Source organism: Pongo pygmaeus, chromosome 4 (genome assembly GCF_028885625.2).
Source record: "Pongo pygmaeus isolate AG05252 chromosome 4, NHGRI_mPonPyg2-v2.0_pri, whole genome shotgun sequence".
Lineage (NCBI taxonomy): Eukaryota > Metazoa > Chordata > Mammalia > Primates > Hominidae > Pongo > Pongo pygmaeus.
Window position 1 is genome coordinate 21,615,720 of NC_072377.2, and position 22,137 is coordinate 21,637,856.

The 22,137-nt window shown below is 33.7% G+C and overlaps 1 long non-coding RNA gene across 1 annotated transcript in view; it reads left to right on the forward strand.

The window, feature by feature from the left end:
- Positions 1-22,137, forward strand: part of LOC129037350 (uncharacterized) — a 205,261-nt gene that overhangs the window by 15,328 nt on the left and 167,796 nt on the right. The window contains exon 2 of the long non-coding RNA XR_008502776.1: positions 16,235-16,390. This is a non-coding gene — a long non-coding RNA (uncharacterized LOC129037350). The remainder of the gene's footprint in view (positions 1-16,234; positions 16,391-22,137) is intronic.

Sequence of the window (22,137 nt, forward strand, 5' to 3'; positions counted from 1 at the left end):
TTGAAATGTGAAATCAAATCTCTGAAACAGAATCACCAAATTCTTGTACTAATCTGTAAAGTAGCTATAAACTGTTATTTTTCAGAATGAAGTATCTGTCAAGATGGCTAGTTTTGGTGTATAATACAAATGGTATTTTATTCCTTTTATTTCTGTAAACAGATTAAGTCTGTGTGTGTGTGTGTGTGTGTGTGTGTACATGGGATATAATACAAATGTACCTCGACTTATAATGAGTTACATCCTGATAACCACAGGCCAAGATATGTTATGATAGATCTGGATATACTCATAAGTTGAAAATATTTTAGGTAAAAAATGCATTTAGTACATTTAACAAAAATTTACTGGCAAACCGAGTTTAGCAGCACATCAAAAAGCTTATCCACCAAGATCAAGTTGGCTTCATCCATGGGATGCAAGACTGGTTCAACATATGCAAATCAATAAATGTAATCCATCACATAAAGAGAACCAAAGACAAAAACCACATGATTATCTCAATAGATACAGAAAAGGCCTTCAGCAAAATTCAGTAGCCCTTCATGCTAAAAACTCTCAATAAACTAGGTATTGATGGAACATATCTCAAAATAATAAGAGCTATTTATGACAAACTCACAGCCAGTATCATACTGAATGGGCAAAAACTGGAAGCATTCCCTTTGAAAACTAGCACAAGACAGTGATGCCCTCTCTCACCACTCCTATTCAACATAGTGTTGGAAGTTCTGGCCAGGGCAATCAGGCAAGAGAAAGAAATAAAGAGTATTCTGTTAGGAAAAGAGGAAGTCAAATTGTCCCTGTTTGCAGATGATATGATTGTATGTTTAGAAAACCCCATCATCTCAGCCCAAAATCTCCTTAAGCTGATGAGCAACTTCAGCAAAGTCTCAGGATACAAAATCAATGTACAAAAATCACAAGCATTTGTATACACCAATAACAGACAATCAGAGAGCCAAATCATGAGTGAACTCCCATTCACAATTGCTGCAAAGAGAATAAAATACCTAGGAATCCAACTTACAAGGGATGTGAAGGACCTCTTCAAGGAAAACTACAAACCACTGCTCAACGAAATAAAAGAGAACACAAACAAATGGAAGAACATTCCATGCTCATGGGTAGGAAGAATCAATATCGTGAAAATGGCCATACTGCCCAAGGTAATTTATAGATTCAATGCCATCCCCATCAAGCTACCAAAGACATTCTTCACAGAATTGGAAAAAACTACTTTAAAGTTCATATGGAATCAAAAAAAGAGCCCATATTGCCAAGCCAATCCTAAGCAAAAAGAACAAAGCTGGAGGCATCATGCTACCTGACTTCAAACTAAACTACAAGGCTACAGTAACCAAAACAGCATTTTACTGGTACCAAAACAGAGATATAGACCAATGGAATGGAACAGAGGCTCAGAAATAACGCTAAACATCTACAACCATCTGATCTTTGACAAACCTGACAAAAACAAGAAATGGGAAAAGGATTCCCTATTTAATAAATGGTACTGGCTAGCCATATGTAGAAAGCTGAAACTGGATCCCTTCCTTCACCTTATAGAAAAATTAATTCAAGATGGATTAAAGACTTAAATGTTAGACTTAAAACCATAAAAACCCTAGAAGAAAACCTAGGCAATGCCATTCAGGACATAGGCATGGGCAAGGACTTCATGACTAAAACACCAAAAGCAATGGCAACAAAAGCCAAAATTGACAAATGGGGTCTAATTAAACTAAAGAGCTTCTGCACAGCAAAATAAACTACCATCAGAGTGAACAGGCAACCTACAAAATGGGAGAAAACTTTTGCAATCTACCTATTTGACAAAGGGCTAATATCCAGAATCTACAAGGAACTTAAACAAATTTACAAGAAAAAATCAAACAAAACCATCAAAAAGTGGACAAAGGATATGAACAGAAACTTTTCAAAAGAAGACGTTTATGCAGCCAACAGACACATGAAAAAATGCTCATCATCACTGGTCATCAGAGAAATGCAAATCAAAACTACAATGAGATAGCATCTCACACCAGTTAGAATGGCAATCATTAAAAAGTCAGGAAACAGGTGCTGGAGAGGATGTGGAGAAATAGGAACGCTTTTACACTGTTGGTGGGAGTGTAAACTAGTTCAACCATTGTGGAAGACAGTGTGGCGATTCCTCAAGTATCTAGAACTAGAAATACCATTTAACCCAGTGATCCCATTACTGGGTATATACCCAAAGCATTATAAATCATGCTACTATAAAGACACATGGACGTGTATGTTTATTGCGGCACTATTCACAATAGCAAAGACTTGGAACCAACCCAAATGTCCATCAATGATAGACTGGATTAAGAAAATGTGGCATATATACACCATGGAATACTATGCTGCCATAAAAAAGGATGAGTTCATGTCCTTTGTAGTGACATGGATAAAGCTGGAAACCATCATTCTGAGCAAACTTTCGCAAGGACAGAGAACCAAACACCACGTGTTCTCACTCATAGGTGGGAATCGAACAATGAGAACACTTGGACACAGAGTGGTTAACATCACACGCTGGTGCCTGTTGTGGGGTGGGGGGATGGGGTAGGGATAGCATTAGGAGAAATACCTAATGTAAATAATGAGTTAATGGGTGCAGCAAACCAACATGGCACATGTATACGTATGTAACATACCTGCAAGTTGTGCACATGTGCCCTAGAACTTAAAGTATTAAAAAAAAATACACTTAAGAAATGTGCTCAGAATGCTTACATTGGCCAGTCAGAAAAAAATATCTAACATAAAGCCTATTTTTAAATACAGTGTTGAATATCACATGTAAATTATTAAATACTGAATGTGAAAAACAGAATGGGTATATGGGTAATAAAAGTATTGTTTCTACTGAATGTTTATCACTTTTGTACCATGGTAAAGCTGTAAAGTTGTACCATTGTAAATCTGGGACCATCTGTGTTACATTCAAGAGAAAAGCTCAGTCGAACTAATAAATAAATCAAAATTTCTTTTGATTATTTAGGTGTTTTTTCCTGTTAGATAATTAAGACATCCAATTATTGCTTGCTGCTTCACCACACAGACACAGACACAGATACAAATACACATTCCATGAATGAGCATATGTGCTTGTTTAAAGAGACATACTAACCAAACAGTTGTATGCTGCCGTGATATTGATTATGTCATCAAGTTCCTTATTTAACAAAACACAGCTGTGCATGAAGTATTTCTCTAAAATGTACATTCAATAGCAACTGGTTTTGTTCAGTCTTATGTACCCATATTATTTAAATGAGCACTTGGAGTCTAGAATTACTAAAAAAATCTATGTTGATGCATATTAAGTTGATTTTGAAGTCAAATTTTGACAAGAATTGATACTATGGCACAATCATAACTTTACAAAAGATGACGTGAACTAACATTATTTTATGCTTTTACCAGTGGAACTCCCTGAAATATATTCAGACAATTTGTTATTAAAGCAAAACTAAGTTTATTGAAACTCTGTGCCAAGAAAGCACACCATTTTGACATATTTTTGCAGTGTTTCAGCAGGGAAGAGTGAGAGGAAGATTTTTCATGTTTGTGGAGAATGGCTTAAGAGAGTTAAATGAGTCTTTCAAAGTGAGTAGCTGATTGAAATTGAGCTAAACTTAGAGCATAATAGTTTAGATAGTCTAAGAAATTGAAAAAAAAGTTGATGCCAAGCATACAAGAAATAACAACAACCAAAAAATAGAACTAAATACAGACAAAATTAAATTAAAAACAAGAATATGTTCAATGTTAATAAAAGCAAAAGGAACATAGACATAGTATGGAGGAGTTTTGTTTTTGTTTGAATAAGATAAAAATATGGTTAGTTTTATACCAATGCACTTGGAAATCTGGATCAGTTCTGTCCACTACAGTCATTACTAGTGACATGTAGATATTGAACACTTGAAATATGGTGAATTTGAATTGATTTATGCTATGTGTAAAATACAAACTAGATTTAGTTTAAAAAATGTAAAACTGAATAATTTTAATATTGTTTTATGCTGAGATGACAATATTTTGGATATACTGGATTAAATAAATATAAAATATTTTAAAAAATCAAGTTATATAGTAAAATTGGTCTTTTTGTTTTACTTTTTTATTTTGTTTTGGTTTTTGAAGGGATAGAAATCATGGCTAAGATGGACCCTGGGGCATATCATTGACCATCATGAAACATGCACTGATTTGCCAAATGTATTATTTTCCTGTGGCTGTTATAAAAATTACAATACACTTAGTAGTTTAAAACAACATAAATTTATTGTCTAGCAGTATTCCAGGTTAGAAGTTCAACACAGGTCTTACTGAGTTAAAATCAAAGCATTGGAAGACTGCATTCCTTCTATAGGCTCTGTGGAATAATCCATGCCCCGGCCTTTCCCAGGCTTTAGAATCCAGCTGCATTCTTTGATGCATGTTCCCTGTCTTGGGCAGCTTGGAATGCTGTAAGAAAATACCATAGACCGGGTGGCTTAAACAACAGACATTTATTTCTCAGAGTTCTGAAAGTTGGGAAGTCCAAGATTAAGATGCTGGTATGTTTGGTTCATGGTGAGGGCCCACTCCCTCTCTGGTTAGTAGATGGCCACCTTTTCTCTGTGTTCACATGGCCTTTCCTGGATGCGTGTTTATGGAGAGAGAAAGAGAAGGGTGGTTGGGTGGGAGGTGGTCTAGTATCTCCACCTTTTCTTATAAGAACACTAACATTATCATGAGAACACCACACTTATGACATTATCTCAACCTAGGTTCCTCCCAAAAGCTCCATCTCCAGATACTATCACACTGCCAATTAATAGATTATTGAAAATAGTCTATTGATATTTGAACAATGCCAATCATCTTCAATAGATTAATTTTAGGGAGACACAAATATTCAGTTCATAACAGTTCCTTTCCTTCACCTTCAAAGCTACAAATGAAGGAGCAAGTCTTCACATTCTCCTTTTATATCTCCCTCTTCTACATGTGAAGAATCTTATGATTGCATTTGGCCATCTAAAAATCTATGATAGTCTGTCCATTTCAAAATCCTTAACTTTAATTGCATTTGCAAACTCTGTCCTGTCAGGTAAGCTAACAAATTTATAAATTATCTGGATTAGGACCCCAGCATCTCTGAAGAGCCAGTGTTCTGACTACCACATCAATATGTTAGTTTATGTCAAGATTGCTGTAATAATCAATAGGTTCTGTTACCACAAATCCAGTAGCAGTCATTAAGGTTGATTGAGTTTATTGATTGCTTTCAGCTCCATTCTGCTATTAATCACTTTTGGGGATATAAAATGAAGACGTTATCACATGGAGGAAGAGGTAGATGTGATAGGAGCTTGAATATGTAATAAGAATTTTTTATGATATGTAAATGTGAGAAATGAATTAAGTTTGTGCCATTTGTTCTCTTCTTTTTAAGACATTTCTGTCTAAAGTTTTAGTGACAGAAGTTGCATCCTATTAAAGATCCCTAAGTGCTGTTCTGCTGTAGGCATAAGCTTTCTTTCCTGGGTGCAGCATGTTAGGATTTAAGATTTCTATTTATCTAATGCTCTGCTGTTTGTCAGATAAAATAACAATAAATAGTGAGTCCAATTATTGATAAACCCAGATGTTTAGGAATCGATGTTAAAAAAAAACCTCTAATTGGCATCCTAAGGAAAATGTGTGCAGCTTAGCACTGATTCAACTGCATGTTTAGCCAAATTGTGAACAAATTACAGCCAGCTTCTGGACTTTTCTAGAGAGTGACTAAGGATGGCATAGAGAAATTAGAAATAGTAGCTTTATAGATAAAGTAATTAAATGTAACCTTAAGCATAAAAAGATAAAAAAAGTTAATTAGGAAAATGAAAACTCAAGATATACAGATTAAATATGACAAACAATGGATCTTTTTATGTGGATCTTAGTTTGCAGATACCGATATCTCATATAGTGATTCACTTGATCCAAAGACATTTGATGGAAGCTGTCTTCTCCCAAAGACTATTTGCTTTTGGAAGAATCCTAAGAGTCACTAGTTAGAAGTTTTTGGTAGGGATACTTTCCTGTAATATGAAGATGACCTAAACCTCTTTACTTGAGAGATAGGAATCAAAGGATCAGTCTTTTAAAGACTTATGGGTTTGCTGGTTGTTAGCTCTGCCTGATATTGACTTTTTTCCTGTGATCTTTGTCTGCCGTGTCTCTTAGAAGACAAGGTATGCAGGTATGAAAACCAATTTTGCAGACATTGTTTAGGATACTAATGGGGAAAGTCTTCAGTAACTTTTGTTGAAATAATGGATTTCCTGAGTCCTTACAGCATTTAGTTAAATGAGTGTAGATTTCTAGAATCAGAGCTAATATTCCTGGACGTTTGGTTTAGCTGTTACTAACTCATGAACCACAGATGAACCACAGAAAGAAGAAATACCTTAGACCGTGCAGGTTTGACGATCTCTGTGAACTTTACCAACTTTAGTTTCAGAATTCCATCTTTCTACCTTCCCAAAAGGTTGAAAGTGATATGGACAGTGAAGTCTGATTAATTGACAAAACTTTGCCACGTTAGTTAATAAAAATTCCAGTAAAATGATTTCCTTGTTAGTGGAGATATAGTTTGGGATTCCCCAGGCTGAAAAAAAAAAAGGATTTTCTCCATGCCAACAGGACACAAATAATGATCAGAACATATTTAAAATCTATTGACAGCACTTGTTATGAAAAATTCATTAAGATTTTTACTGAGACATTTTACAGTTTTGCTAGGATTAATCTGATGAAGGTTGAGACAAGTTATAAGGATATAGTTATATAAAGATATACTTATCAATTTTAGCAAAATTTTCCCCCAGCTATTGGTTAAATACATTGGTCAATTTGTCCTCATTGTGCCAGAAAAGCTCAGCAGTTCTGACTAAAGTTTATGTTAACCCATTGCCAGTAGAATGAAAGAGTTGAATCCTCTCTGAAATTATAATATATAGTTGACTCCTCAACAACACAGGTTTGAACTGTGCGGGTCTGCTCATATGTAAATTTTTTCCTATAAATATATTAGAAAATTTTTGGAGATTTATGACAAATTGAAAAAGATAACAGGTGACCCATCTACACAAGAAATATTAAAAAACTAAGAAAATGATAAGTCATGAATGCATAAATTATATGTAGATACTAGTGATCATTTAATATAATGAAATATATATGCATCTATTATAAAAAGTTAAAATTTATCAAGACATAGGCACACACAGAGCATACATGCAGCCAATTGAAGTTGAGAGAAAAGTAAAACAAAAATATGCAAAATTAAATCATAATTGCACAAAATTAACTGTAGTACATACTGTGCTACTGGAATAATTTCCTAGCCTCCACCTGTTGTTCTTGCAGTGAACTCAAGTGTTGTGAGTATTCACTTAAAATGCCACATAATGCTAATCATCTTCTTGTGAGTAGCTTGTCTCTCCAGTAAATTAACACAGTAAAAAGTGATCTCTCATGTTTCTCCTGTATTTTTCATGATGTCTAGTGCAATACCATAAACTTTGAATAACACCTTCAGACCTATAAAAAGTGCTGCTAGTGATGCTGAAAGTTCTTCCAGGAAGCAGAGAAAGGTCCTGACATTACAGGAAAAAAATGAATTGCTTCATAGGTACCCTAGATTGAGGTCTGCAGCTGTGTGTGCCGCCATTTCAGAAGAAGGATCCATCTTGTAAACACAGGATTGTAAACTTATGAGATAAATAAATATACTGTAGTACTGTAAATGTATTTTTTCTTCCTTATGATTTTCTCAATAACACTTTCTTTTCTGTAACTAGCTTCATTGTAAAACTACAGTGTAAAATACATACAGCATACGAAATATGTGTTAATGCTATCACTAAGGATTTTCCAGTCAACAGTAGGCTCTTAGTTTAGTTTTGGGGAGTCCAAAGTTATATGTGAATTTTTGACTGTGCTGGGGTGGTGGGGAGGGATTAGGGAGGTTGGATGCCCCTAAACCTTGTGTTGTTCAGGAGTCAACTGTACAATTTAGAAGAATATGATTTAGAATTTCCCTGAGATTAAGAACATATTAAATGGTGGGAAGGATATTGATAGACCTGTAGATCTAGTGACACTATCAACTTTGACTGTGTCTGTTTGATGAAGAAATTAAAATCTAGTAACAAAAGCATTTTGTAGATAGTTATTGTACCAGTCTTTGTTCTTGAACATCAGTGTGTTTTTTTGAACTGAAAATCACACATTGAATGAAAGGCTTCGTCTCAATATATTTTATTTACACATAAATTTGAGCTGTTTTTTGTTGACAAGATTGGCTGATGAAAGAGCCCTCACAATAGTTTTAATTACCATTTAAAATAACAAATTAATGTGATTTTTTTATTTTTCTCTCCTTTGTAGGGTGAAGGAGCAATGCTTTTGGTTACTCAGTATTCTCTCAAGAAAATTTAAAGATAGTTTATACATAGAAGATATTTTAACAGGTTATATTCTGAACTTGTGGCCCAGATTTGGAAAAAGCAATATCAAGTATGGTTCAAGGGGACAAGAAAGAGAGAAGCATTTGTTACTATTTTTCAAAGTCAAAAATATTTAATCAGATAATATTTTAAAACCCAGCAATAATTAATAATGATTGGTATAATGTTTTTGTCAAAATTATTAAATAGGTGATAAAATTAAAAGCTTTATTTTTTTGCATTCAAATAAAATTTTAAATATTTTGATGAGCATATTAAATCAACAATGCATGTATTACATTGAACCTGACTTCTTAATAAGTTGCAACCAAATCTTTAAGGATAAGTTTAGGTCAGAGACATAATTTTGGGATTTGTCACCATAAAGATAGGGTATAATATGATGTAAATAATTAAGATCAGGTGGAAAGACAAATAAGATAGAAGGAAGACCCAAGACCAAGGTTTGGGGCACTCTCAGAATTTCTAAAAAAAAAATTTAGACTATGAGTAAAGAAGGATTGATCGGCAAGGTGAAATGGATCAAGGAAATGTGAGCACTCAGAGGTTCAGAGGGGTTAATTGCTGCCCAGAAAATACCAGACGAATGCTGAACAATAAATTAGATAGAACAGATGTCCTAGAAATCATGAAGACAAGTCACTTTATTAAAATACGTATTATAAATAAAGAAGGAATTTACTGTTTGAAAAGTTGTCTTGAAGAATTGTTTTGGGAGAAAATAAAAAATACACCTTATTTTCTAAAATACACTAAAACAAATTCCAAATGAATCAAAGGATTGTGTACAGATATTTCAAATTAATAAAACAATGTTAGTGCAGATTCTCTTTAATTACTTCCCTGATTGTTTTACCTATAGTAACTCATTTAATACTATTAACAATCTTTTCATGTTGGATACAGCTATTCAAATTTTCTTTTGCTATTGCAATAGCCTCCTAACCATTCTTCCACAAAATTGGGGCACTAAAAGGTTGTGAAATTTCCTCTATGCCACAGAGCTATTTAGTGATGATTTGGCATTTGGAAGCACATAATCTGTCTTTGAAATGTTCATTTTTCTCTGATGGCCAGTGATGGTGAGCATTTTTTCATGTGTTTTTTGGCTGCATAAATATCTTCTTTTGAGAAGTGTCTGTTCATGTCCTTCACCCACTTTTTGATGGGGTTGTTTGTTTTTTTCTTGTAAATTTGTTTGAGTTCATTGTAGATTCTGGATGTTAGCCCTTTGTCAGATGAGTAGGTTGTGAAAATTTTCTCGCATTTTGTAGGTTGCCTGTTCACTCTGATGGTAGTTTCTTTTGCTGTGCAGAAGCTCTTTAGTTTAATTAGATCCCATTTGTCAATTTTGGCTTTTGTTGCCATTGCTTTTGGTGTTTTAGACATGAAGTCCTTGCCCATGCCTATGTCCTGAATGGTAATGCCTAGGTTTTCTTCTAGGGTTTTTATGGTTTTAGGTCTAATGTTTAAGTCTTTAATCCATCTTGAATTAATTTTTGTATAAGGTGTTAAGGAAGGTATCCAGTTTCAGCTTTCTACATATGGCTAGCCAGTTTTCCCAGCACCATTTATTAAATAGGGAATCCTTTCCCCATTGCTTGTTTTTCTCAGGTTTGTCAAAGATCAGATAGTGGTAGATATGTGGCGTTATTTTTGAGGGCTCTGTTCTGTTCCATTGATCGATATCTCTGTTTTGGTACCAGTACCATGCTGTTTTGGTTACTGTACCCTTGTAGTACAGTTTGAAGTCAGGTAGCGTGATGCCTCCAGCTTTGTTCTTTTGGCTTAGGATTGACTTGGCGATGTAGGCTCTTTTTTCGTTCCATATGAACTTTAAAGTAGTTTTTTCCAATTCTGTGAAGAAAGTCATTGGTAGCTTGAGGGGATGGCATTGAATCTATAAATTACCTTGGGCAGTATGGCCATTTTCACGATATTGATTCTTCCTACCCATGAGCATGGAATGTTCTTCCATTTGTTTGTATCCTCTTTTATTTCATTGAGCAGTGGTTTGTAGTTTTCCTTGAAGAGGTCCTTCACATCCCTTGTAAGTTGGATTCCTAGGTATTTTATTCTCTTTGTAGCAATTGTGAATGGGAGTTCACTCATGATTTGGCTCTCTGTCTGTTATTGGTGTATAAGAATGCTTGTGATTTTTGTACATTGATTTTGTATCCTGAGACTTTGCTGAAGTTGCTTATCAGCTTAAGGAGATTTTGGCTGAGACAATGGGGTTTTCTAGATATACAATCATGTAATCTGCAAAGAGGGACAATTTGACTTCCTCTTTTCCTAATTGAATACCCTTTATTTCCTTCTCCTGCCTAATTGCCCTGGCCAGAACTTCCAACACTATGTTGAATAGGAGTGGTGAGAGAGGGCAAATCAAATCCACAATGAGATACCATCTCACACCAGTTAGAATGGCAGTCATTAAAAAGTCAAGAAACAACAGGTGCTGGAGAGGATGTGGAGAAATAGGAACACTTTTACACTGTTGGTGGGACTGTAAACTAGTTCAACCATTGTTGAAGTCAGTGTGGTGATTCCTCAGGGTTCTAGAACTAGAAATACCACTTGACCCAGCCATCCCATTACTGGGCATATACCCAAAGGACTATAAATCATGCTGCTATAAAGACACATGCACACATATGTTTATTGCGGCACTATTCACAATAGCAAAGACTTGGAACCAACCCAAATGTCCATCAATGATAGACTGGATTAAGAAAATGTGGCACATATACACCATGGAATACTATGCAGCCATAAAAAATGATGAGTTCATGTCCTTTGTAGGGACATGGATGAAATTGGAAATCATCATTCTCAGTAAACTATCGCAAGGACAAAAAACCAAACACCGCATGTTCTCACTCATAGGTGGAAATTGAACAATGAGAACACATGGACACAGGGAGGGGAACACCACACTCTGGGGACTGTTGTGGGGTGGGGGGAGCGGGGAGGGATAGCATTAGGAGATATACCTAATGCTAAATGACGAGTTAATGGGTGCAGCATACCAGCATGGCACATGTATACATATGTAACTAACCTGCACATTGTGCACATGTACCCTAAAACTTGAAGTATAATAATAATAAAATTAAATTAAAAAAAGAAATATTCATTTTTAATTATAGCACTACACCATGCACTGAATCACTGAGGGTAAAAATGCACACTGTTAATAAGAAGGAGGGAGTCAATCGCATTAGTATTATAATATTTATATGGAATGAGAGTCCATTCCTCAAATTCACAGAATTAAAATAATAAAAATAAAAATTTATTGCTAGCCACTTTGGATCAAAAAATATTCATTCTCATATTCTGCTATGAGAAAATAAATGAAATTAAATTTTAAAAGACATTTTTGGAAAGCCCTTTGAATTAACCAGAAAATTGCTAAATTCATAGCTTTTTTGAATAACATTCTTCTTCCAGGTTAACAAAATTTATATATAAATGCCACTCATTGCATATACTTTTAAGGGGTAAAATAATTACTAAATTTATGTACACTGTGAATACTTCATTTTATAAAATTGCATATATACCCATATGCAAATGTGCACAGAATCAATAGGGTAACCATAGACATAAAGTGATCAGTGCAGGATATTTTATTTTATTTATGCATTTTATATATAATATACTTTTCATTTAATAGTTTTGCTAATTTTATTGAATTGAATATTTATGCCTTGGTTATAGAACAACTAAATTTATTTTCAAAGAAACTCCATTATTATTGTCTGCAAGAGTAAAACTTATAAACAATCTAAAAATTCAACCAAATACAACCATTTACAATTGTGCCCTAGTTGAATATGTAATCATAGGAGAAAACACAGGTGTTGAATTTTTAGAATTTCATTTAAAATATAATTGACACAATCCCCAAGGTATCGTATAAATTAATTGAATTGTTACTGTCTTGGGTTAACATTTATTTCTAGAGTTTTTTTTCCCCTAATATCTGATTTTTTCCATTAACATTTCTTATTTGGATAATCAGAAAAAAATCAACATTGCCAAAAGATAGATAATACCACAAGCGAAGTATCTATAATAACGATAGGAAAATACTTTGATTCAGGCTGAATGAGAATTAGTCTAGGAAAACAGCTTGGACCCTCTCATTCCTATTAATGTCATCTCTGTGTTTAGAACTGCTGCTATTCCTCAGCCCCTAAGAAATGCTCTATTGCTGGGCATGGCATATGGGAAGCCAAGAAAAATGACTGGCTGCTTGGTGACAGCTCTCTAGTCCTCATGCCAAGTTCTGCCAGTGATTTAAATATTAAGTAATGGAAAGAATTTTGAAATCCAGGATGATTTGAAAAGTCATTTTCTACAAGAGTGAAGCATTGTCTTTAGAGACTAAAATCTATGAAAATAACATTATTGAAATACTAGACTTGAGACTATTTTTCTGAATTATTGTAACTGTTGAAATAGGTCTTTCAGCCCATTAAGATAAACACCACACTTTTCTCTTCATGATCTTCAGCTATAATTTTACAGTGAAAGGTACTTGCTTAAAAGAGTTCACACTATCTGAAAGATGTCACATGTAACATTGACTGGCAGCCATTTCAGAATGGCAGACAGCCAATAAATCATTCAGAACTATGTGTCACTCGGTGTGGCTTTAAAATTGTATTCTTTCTCCTTTGATAAGGAACATTTCAATGTCAAATAGTTTGTTCTATTTAAACTTATACATCAACCAGAATATTGAGATACACAATAAAATTAAATGATTTGGTAATACCTTTAGAACTTATCTAAAAACAGCCGTATGTATTTGCATGACAGATTTGGTTCACAAACCAATCAAGTTGTTAGTATCAAAGGCATGTTTTAGTGCTGATTTATGTATAGATAAATTTATGAAATTACATAAATAGAAATACTTCTTTATAAAATTCCTTGCCCTTATGATATCTTGGTATTAAGAATCTTAAAGGAATCATTTTAAAAAATTCAAAAGCAAACAATTTCGATTTTACAAGAGCTAAGAAAAAAACATTTTGCGATGGACACAGATCGCTCTTCAAGAAAAGATTTCTTTTCCCCCCTGGCTGCTAGGAGCAATATTACAAAGCAGCCTTCAGCTCTCAGTTCCTTCAAAGTTTGCCTCAGCTGTAACCATTGTCTGGCTCAATGTTAGGTCATCCTGGAGCACCGGACATGCAAACATGAATGGAGATGAGGTATAAAGCCCGGCCATTTTGACCCACCTGGGAGGATTCTGACAGGTCCTTCCAGTGCCTGAGAAACCCAGGGCTCACATGCTTTATATTCTGATCATTCTGCAGGGGTTGTTCCCGTGGGTGATACTTAATGAAGCTGCCAAATATAAAGAGGCAGCCATGCAAATTTTTAGGAATTATTTCCAAAACTCTCATAACAACATCATGTATATTTATTGGTTGTTTAAGTAGGTTTCTGAGGAGTAGATAGCAACGATAGAAGTGAAAGAAAGTAAATGTAGTTGTTAAAGGATTATAGTCTTCCCATACTTAGAAAGTACACAAGTTGCCTATACACTGTGTTCCTTCCTTAGAGCAAGTATTTCAATGCACTCGTGTGTGTGTGTGTGTGTGTGCGCTTGTGTGTGTGTGTGGGGTGTGTGTGTGTATGCTAACTGAACTCATTGTAGATTTTATTGGATCAGATATATGAAGAGGCTTGGAAGACTTGGGTTTGTCTGGAACTGGGTGAAATAGAGAAGGATGATCATTGACATAGAAAGCTCATTACTTTGACCTTTGATTATAAATAGTCTTACAATAAAATGGCATCTCCACTGTCTAAAACACATGTTTACATTTGCTCTCCTTCTGAAATTATTTATGTGAAATTAACAAATCTACTTATTACCTTAGAAACAAACGATCCCTAATTTATATTATTTATTGTATATTTGTAGATCCACTTAAAATTGATTTGCAATATAAGGAAAAAATGCATTTTATAAGTTGTTTGCTTTGTGTAGTGGATCTTGTTAACCGTAGGACTATTGTTGCATTGAAACAAAATAGAACTAATCTGTTCAGGTAAATAGAACTGGAAGTGAGATTTGTTGTCACTCCTTCTCCTTCAAGTACTGACCAGTCTTTTAATTCACACATAACTAACACTCTGTGCAATAATATTTTTTTGTTCTCTGTCTTTTCAAGTAGAACTCAAGCTCCATGAGGAGACGTTTCATTGTCAGTGAGCACATTCTTGTCAGTTAGTTCCTTCTTGTTTATTAGTATAGCCCCTGTGTCTAGAACCTTCCCAGGTGTTCAGTAGCCATTTAAAAATTATTTGTTGAATGAATTGTTATTTTAAAGAACATACACAAGTTTTGCCTGACTGGGCATGGGAATACATGCCCATCTTTGGACTGAATATCCATTTTTCCCTTCTTTTATCAAAATATTGGTTAAATGATCAGGACCACTGTTAGAAGGAATTTTATATCTAAAAATAGTTTACCTTCTATGGATGTAAAAATAGTTATAGTAGTAATGGCTTTTATATTATTCGATGTTTCAAAGCGGTTTTTTTTCATCACAATATTCTACGTTCTTGAAAACTACTCGTTCATGTGACTGCTATCATTTATGCTTGTGCAGCATGTAGATATAGGAGAGAAGATAAGGAAAATGCTTACCCTGTGTCTCCTTCCCTGTAACACAGTTTTTTTACCGTATTGATTCTCCACTTTCTACTCCCTAAGTAAAATTTTGCAACAGGCATTTGGGAAACTCTGGATATAAGAAAAAAATTTTAATATTGTACAAAGAGACAAGAGGTGACTTCTTTTTTATTTTTCATTTAGAGTTTATAGTTTAATTAAAGAAAACGCACATATATCTAAAGATAATCATGGATAATACACTCATATAATTACTACTTTCAGTGGTTATAACAACAGCCAAAGCACAAACAGAAATGAGAAAGGATTATCAGCATTATGCAAATACATATCCTCTTTAAGAATTCCTGTTACAGTGAAAGCATTAAAATAATTGAACACATACAGAGACCATATACTTTGTGATCTTTTTAAAACGTGTTCAAAATATATTTCTGTGTGCAAAACATTTTCATAATGATCTTGTTTAAATGAAAGTATTTAGAATAGCACACTATAAAATTATGCTGCAGAGCACAAGTATTTTTCTCTTTAGAAGACACATAATAAAATAGAATCATCAGTGTTTTTTCATAAACATGAATCTTTAGAGTGTTACTTGACCCTGCATAATAAGGGTACTTTTTTGCTTAATGTAAGCATAGTATACTAATTCTTTTAAAATTCAGAAAGCATATTTACAGTCTAGGCAGATGGGATATGAAGGTCACACAGCATGAGCAGTGAAATATCTCATTTACCTAGAGTTCTAGAGAGAATTTTAGGAACTCGTATTTATTATCAGTGCATAGATAAGAGTAAACTATACAAAACTGTTTGCAAAACTCCTCTTTCTACTCAGAAGGCTTTCCCTAGAATAATCATTATGGACTCTGTCCATCCTTTACTCATTCACTGCATGGGGACAGGTGTTAGTTATGAGATTGGTGAGTTTAAAAAGCTGACCAATTTCATACCTATTTTGCGATTCTCAATTCACAAACTTTTGTGTGTTTCTTAATTATTTCCTTTCTTTTTCTTGTAGAAAGCAGTCATGATGGTCTGCACTCCACACAATGCAACAGAGTGAAAGAGCAGGTTCTGGTTCTTTGGTGTAGTCCTGAAGCTTCCTAAGAAAGTTCACATCAGGTGATGGATAGGAGCAATCCTGTAAAACCAGCCTTAGACTATTTTTCAAACAGTAAGTAATAAAGGTGACGTTTTGATCTTTATCTGCTTAATTACTTCTGCTATGATTCTATTGATTCTAACATTGAAGGAGCAGTAAATTTATATGTATTATCAAACTATAAAACAATAAATAAACTATATATCAAATACATTATCACATCCTTATGTTCTTATGATAATATTGTCCTTTTTAAACAGTTTTTATTCTTAGTTGTTGATTGGTTTGTCTTTATGTTGTCTTTTCTGCTATCAAACTGAACATGTTGAGGTCATAGGCTATCAAAACTGTACATTTCTGATGCTAACCATAGAGACTTAACAGCAGTAAATAGGCCAAAATGGAATGTTGTTAGCCGTAGTGTGTATTATTATTTCTTTTATACATTTCGTCACTATTAGAAGTGTTTATCACTTTTTGCCTAGATTAATGACACACAAACCATCTACAAACGAATCATACCTTATTCCCTCACTGTAATTTTTAATGTTGCTGTTTTTGCCTGTTAACATTCCATAGGTTTATCACATTGCTTAAAGATTTAATTTAATTTCTTTATTGTATATGTCCTGAGAGATTGCTTTTAACCTTCCAATGTTCATGGTCTCATTTTCACTAACATAATCCCAACTTTAGCTGAGCACAATACCACATTTCCTAGCACTCCTTACATCTGGATGCAGCTGTATTAAAATAAGCCGTATGAAACTTCTGGGATGGCTCCTTAAGTGCAGTTGACTCATTAGGGAGGTATGTCTTTTTTATTTTTCTACACTTTCTGCTGCTGTCCTGGAGTACAGACATGGTGGCTAGAAGCATGAAATCACCTTGAAGATAGAAGTTATGCACTGAAGTTAGTAAAAGAGAAATGTAAGTGTATAGGTTCCTGATGAAAATGGGAAGCTTATGTACTAGCAACAGAATGCTTATTATGCAGGCTTCTTATATGTGAAAGAGGACAAATTCTCATTTTATTAAGTTTCTGAAAGTAGATTTCTAAATACTGGTTCTATTTTTTATTGAAAGTAATGGCAAAAAACACAATGCCTTTTGTAGCAACCTAATAGTTAATAAACATATCTTCAAATGAAATGTCTTAGAATTGTATTCATCAAGTTAATATTAATAATTTACTAGAATAGCGCTCTAAAAGGTTGCAGCCTATGCATGAAAACACTTATAAACTACTACATGATAATCAATTCTTTTTGGCAAGACTGCTATTTACATGGACACAAGAGTTATTATAAGAATGTTGTATGTATACATGAATAGTGTCTGTTAAACACTGGAGATAATAAAAACAATAATTTTTCTGTTAATTATAAAAATCTGAACATTTTTGTGACTATATTTCACAAATGACACACCATTTTATTTGTAGATTTTTGTTATCCCCAATGTTTTTGTTAATTTATTACCAACACAGCACACAATTCTAGTGGCAATGCATTACCTCTGCAGTTGATTTTGAAGTAAGAAGGCCTATTTATTGCATTCATTCCTGCTTAGATGACATCTTAAATTCGTTAATTGGATTATTATGCTCTGTTCTATACAGTTATTGATTTATAGATTTTGTGGACAAAAATTTCAAAACATATTAGAAAATTCAGTAATAGCTTTTTAGAATCTATTCTTCAACATCGTTATTGAAAGTGAACAAGAAGGGCCTCCTCTAGATATTAGGTTGAGAACCACTTCTTTGATTTGTTAAATATGTGTACATGGATACCATGTGGCTTTATTATGAGGAGCCACTTAAGTGGCTGAGTTACAATTCACAAAACATTGTCACAGGGAAAATATCAGGACAAATTTTCAAGTCACATGCCAAGAAAAAAAATCTTTCTAAATGCTTGTAGGAAATACCTTAATTAATGGGAGCCCTTCAAAGTACGCAAAACATCATAACTAGGAGTTGCAACACAACCAGCAATTTGCTGATTGAAATGCATTCATTCATACTGACTTCACCTGCTGCATGGAATATTGTGCTGTACTGTCCTTAACTATGGAGAATTAAGGAATATCCCCTTCTGGTGTTCAACAACAGCAGAAGAGCAAGAAAGATATATTCCTAATTTTTAAAGAAGAATGTAGAGATACTTAAGACAATGAAGGTGGTAGAAAGATTATTACCATCCCCAAAGTATTTATTTGCTCATTAAAACATTTTGTGATTTTCTTTGCCAATATCATACCTGTATGGATAATTGTTTTACTATCCACACAGTTATGAGAGTGAGAAGATGGAATATAAAAGATGGAACAAGAGGGAATCTGTGTGGTGACCACAGTAATCACAGGCTGGTTGGGATCCTAAACTCGGCCACAGCACAAAAGCATGTTCAAGTTTAAAGTCATGAGAGAGGCCTGGCATAGTGGCTCACACCTATAATCCCTGCACTTTGGGAGGCCAAGGTGGGAGGATTGCTTGAGGCAAAGAGCTCAAGACCAGCCTGGGCAACATAGTGAGATCCCATCTAAAAAAAATGTTCTTTACTTTAGCCTTATGTGGTGGCATGTTCCTGTGGTATCAGCTACTCGGGTGGCTGAAGTGGGAGGGTCACTTGAGCCTGGAGGTTGAGCCATAATCATGCCAGTGCACTCCAGCCTTGGTGACAGAGTAAGACTCTGTCTCCAAAAGTAAAAAACAAAACAATGCAAAAAGTAAAGTCACAATAAAATGAGATGCTATTAAGGTTGTTTTATGTTGATTTTCAACTAGACCAGCATTTAGCCTGTACAAAGGCATATACAAAATAAACCCTAAACCTGAATGGGATTCAGCAGCAGCAGTGTGAGTTAAACAAGCCACCAGTTCCCTGGAGCCCAGAACCACAGGCCTGTGGTCTTTTTTATTGTTTTGACAGGGAGGTGGAAAGCAGGAGTATAATGACATTCAAGTGTCTGCTCTGTTGCTGTGTGAGAAAATCCGTGCTGTAGCACATCAAAGTTTTTCCAAATTGCATTTCTTAGGACATCTTTGGGATTTATGTAAGCATTTAATAGAGCTCCCCTAGCCCAGGCTTACACAGTACATATGTCTAGTGTCATAGGTATGTATGCTTAAATTTTAGCAGAAAGTTTGCTAAAATTTAAGTGAAGTAATGTTGAAGGTTGAATCATTTGAAACAAACTAACTGCACCAAAATATTCTTTACTGTACTGATTTCTATCCCACCCCTAATGAGGCTGAATTTTAATCTTAACTCTGCTTGTAATTAGGTATTTATATGTGTCTATTATTCATTTTTTAACAAGATGTCTCTTCAGAGATAAAATGAGGGTAGCAAAAAATAATTTTAATGGACATTTATATGGCTTTGATAACAATTGTCTGTTCTACTTATTTGACTGATTCTAAACTCTAAAGATTATTTTATAGTTAGTAAATTACAAAACTTTTATGCAACAATTTGCCTGCCAGGATTCCTATAATACTTGTCAGCTATCAGTAGGTATAAGCCTGTTAGCCTCTAATGTGAAGATAATATATCTTTAAGTTATAATGCATTTACAATTGTTACAGTTTCTAAGGTCTTTTTAAGTTAGAGATGCATCTGAGGATGATGGTTTTCAAGGAGATAGTTCTTTGACAAAAAATGACAATATGGGACTTAGTGTTATATTAATTTACACATTGTGTTTTTGTTATAAAGAGATAAAAGGTGTGCTATACTACCTATAAATTACTGTATGCCACATTTTGTAGTATTGTTTTCCATATTATTATAGAATGTGGCACTTAAACAGTATCATGAAAAAAGTTTATTCAAGAAATAATAAGACATTAATGAAATATAATTAATGTATATTAACACTATATTTAAAAATAATTATGTATTTCTAATCCTAAACTTTTCAATGTGACATTATTTTTTCTGTGATATAATTTCAATTTAGAAGAACTTTACATTTTAATAAGATTTTAAGATGATTCAGTAATGTTAACATACTTTTCTTCTATAAATTTTGTTTGTTAACATTTTAGCTGCATTAATTAAATATTTATATAGCAAATTTTAATACTGATATTTTAATACAACTCTTAATTTTACTCCTGGCTTTCAGTCATTCATATATGTTTTTAAAAATGCTTTTTCCGTTGCTTTACTTCTTAATTACTTTTATCAAAGTCTTAATTGTATGTGGTTGATTTTAAAAATTAAATATTTCTATAAGATTTATAAAGACAAACTGGGTGCAGTGACTCACGCCTGTAATCCCAGCACTTTGGGAGGCTGAGGGGGGCAGATAACTTGAGGTCAGGAGTTCGAGACCAGCCTGGCCAACATGGTGAAAGCAGTCTCTACTAAAAATACAAAGATACGCCTGGTGTGGTGATTGGCCCCTGTAATTCCAGCTACTTGGGAGGCTGAGGCAGGAGAATTGCTTGAACCTTGGAAGCAGAGGTTGCAGTGAGCTGAAACCATGCCATTGCACTCCAGCCTGGGCAACAAGAGTGAAACTCCATCACAAAAAAAAAAAAATATATATATATATATACACACACATGTATATATATATGTATATATATATGTGTATATACGTGTATATATGTATATATACACGTATATATATACGTGTATATATGTATATATATACGTATATATATACGTGTATATATGTATATATATGTGTATATATGTATATATATACGTATATATATACACATATATATACACACACACACACATATATATATATATAAAGACAATAGAAATGTCCTGGCTATAGCTATATCAATAGGTTTTGCACATTTAAACCAAAGTCACAAATATGGTTTGATTCTAATTAATTCTAATGCATCTTGCAAGTTACAAACTGTATTCTATTATGTAATTATCTGCTGATCCAATCTGTATCCTGTTGTGTAAGTTGCGATGATTAACCTCTGCCTTTATGATGTAATCCAAATGTAGCATATAGACCTCAATGATAAGATTGATCATGGTGTGCATTTAATCATTAATTTATTATTAATCTCTTTTATCCTGGTACTTAGAATGCAGATTTTTCTCAACAAATGTTTATGCAATCATTAAATAAAATATAGCCTTGTGTCACTTAGCAATAAGGATATGTTCTGAGAAGCGTGTGGTTAGGTGATTTTGTTACTGTGCAAACATCATAGAGTGATCAATCTATAATGGTAATAGAAATTTTTCAACCCTATTATAATCTTAATGGGCCATTGTTTTACATGCTGTCTCTTATTGATGTAAACATTGTTATGTGGCACAAGATTATACAGAAGATATTAATCCATTCATTGTTTATGCATTCATCCATTTGACCTATGGTAGTGTTCTATTGAAAATGAGTCATTGTGATATAGAAATCCACTCTTACTTGTTTTTACTTTCTCTTTTTCATGGGGAAGTGTGGGTATTGATTTTAAAAGTCTGAAGAATGGGGTATACAAACAATCAATTATCAAGCGGTGGCATCTTGCACAAAATAATAAACCAATCTAAGATCCTAGCAATTCATGCAGAAAATAAACCTGGAAATGTATCTTGGATATGTAAAATGTGATTGTAAAAATTAATGAAACTAAGCAATGGGAATATGAGTAGTAAATTATTTGAGAAAATATTATAACATTTGCTTTTTTAAATTTCAAAACTTTATATTTCCTCCTTTAAAACAGAAAATTTTTGTGTACATATATAAAACTAATCGTGTCATTTTCATTTTGTTACAATATAGAGTGATGCTTCAAAATACAAACATAATAGGTAGAGTCAATT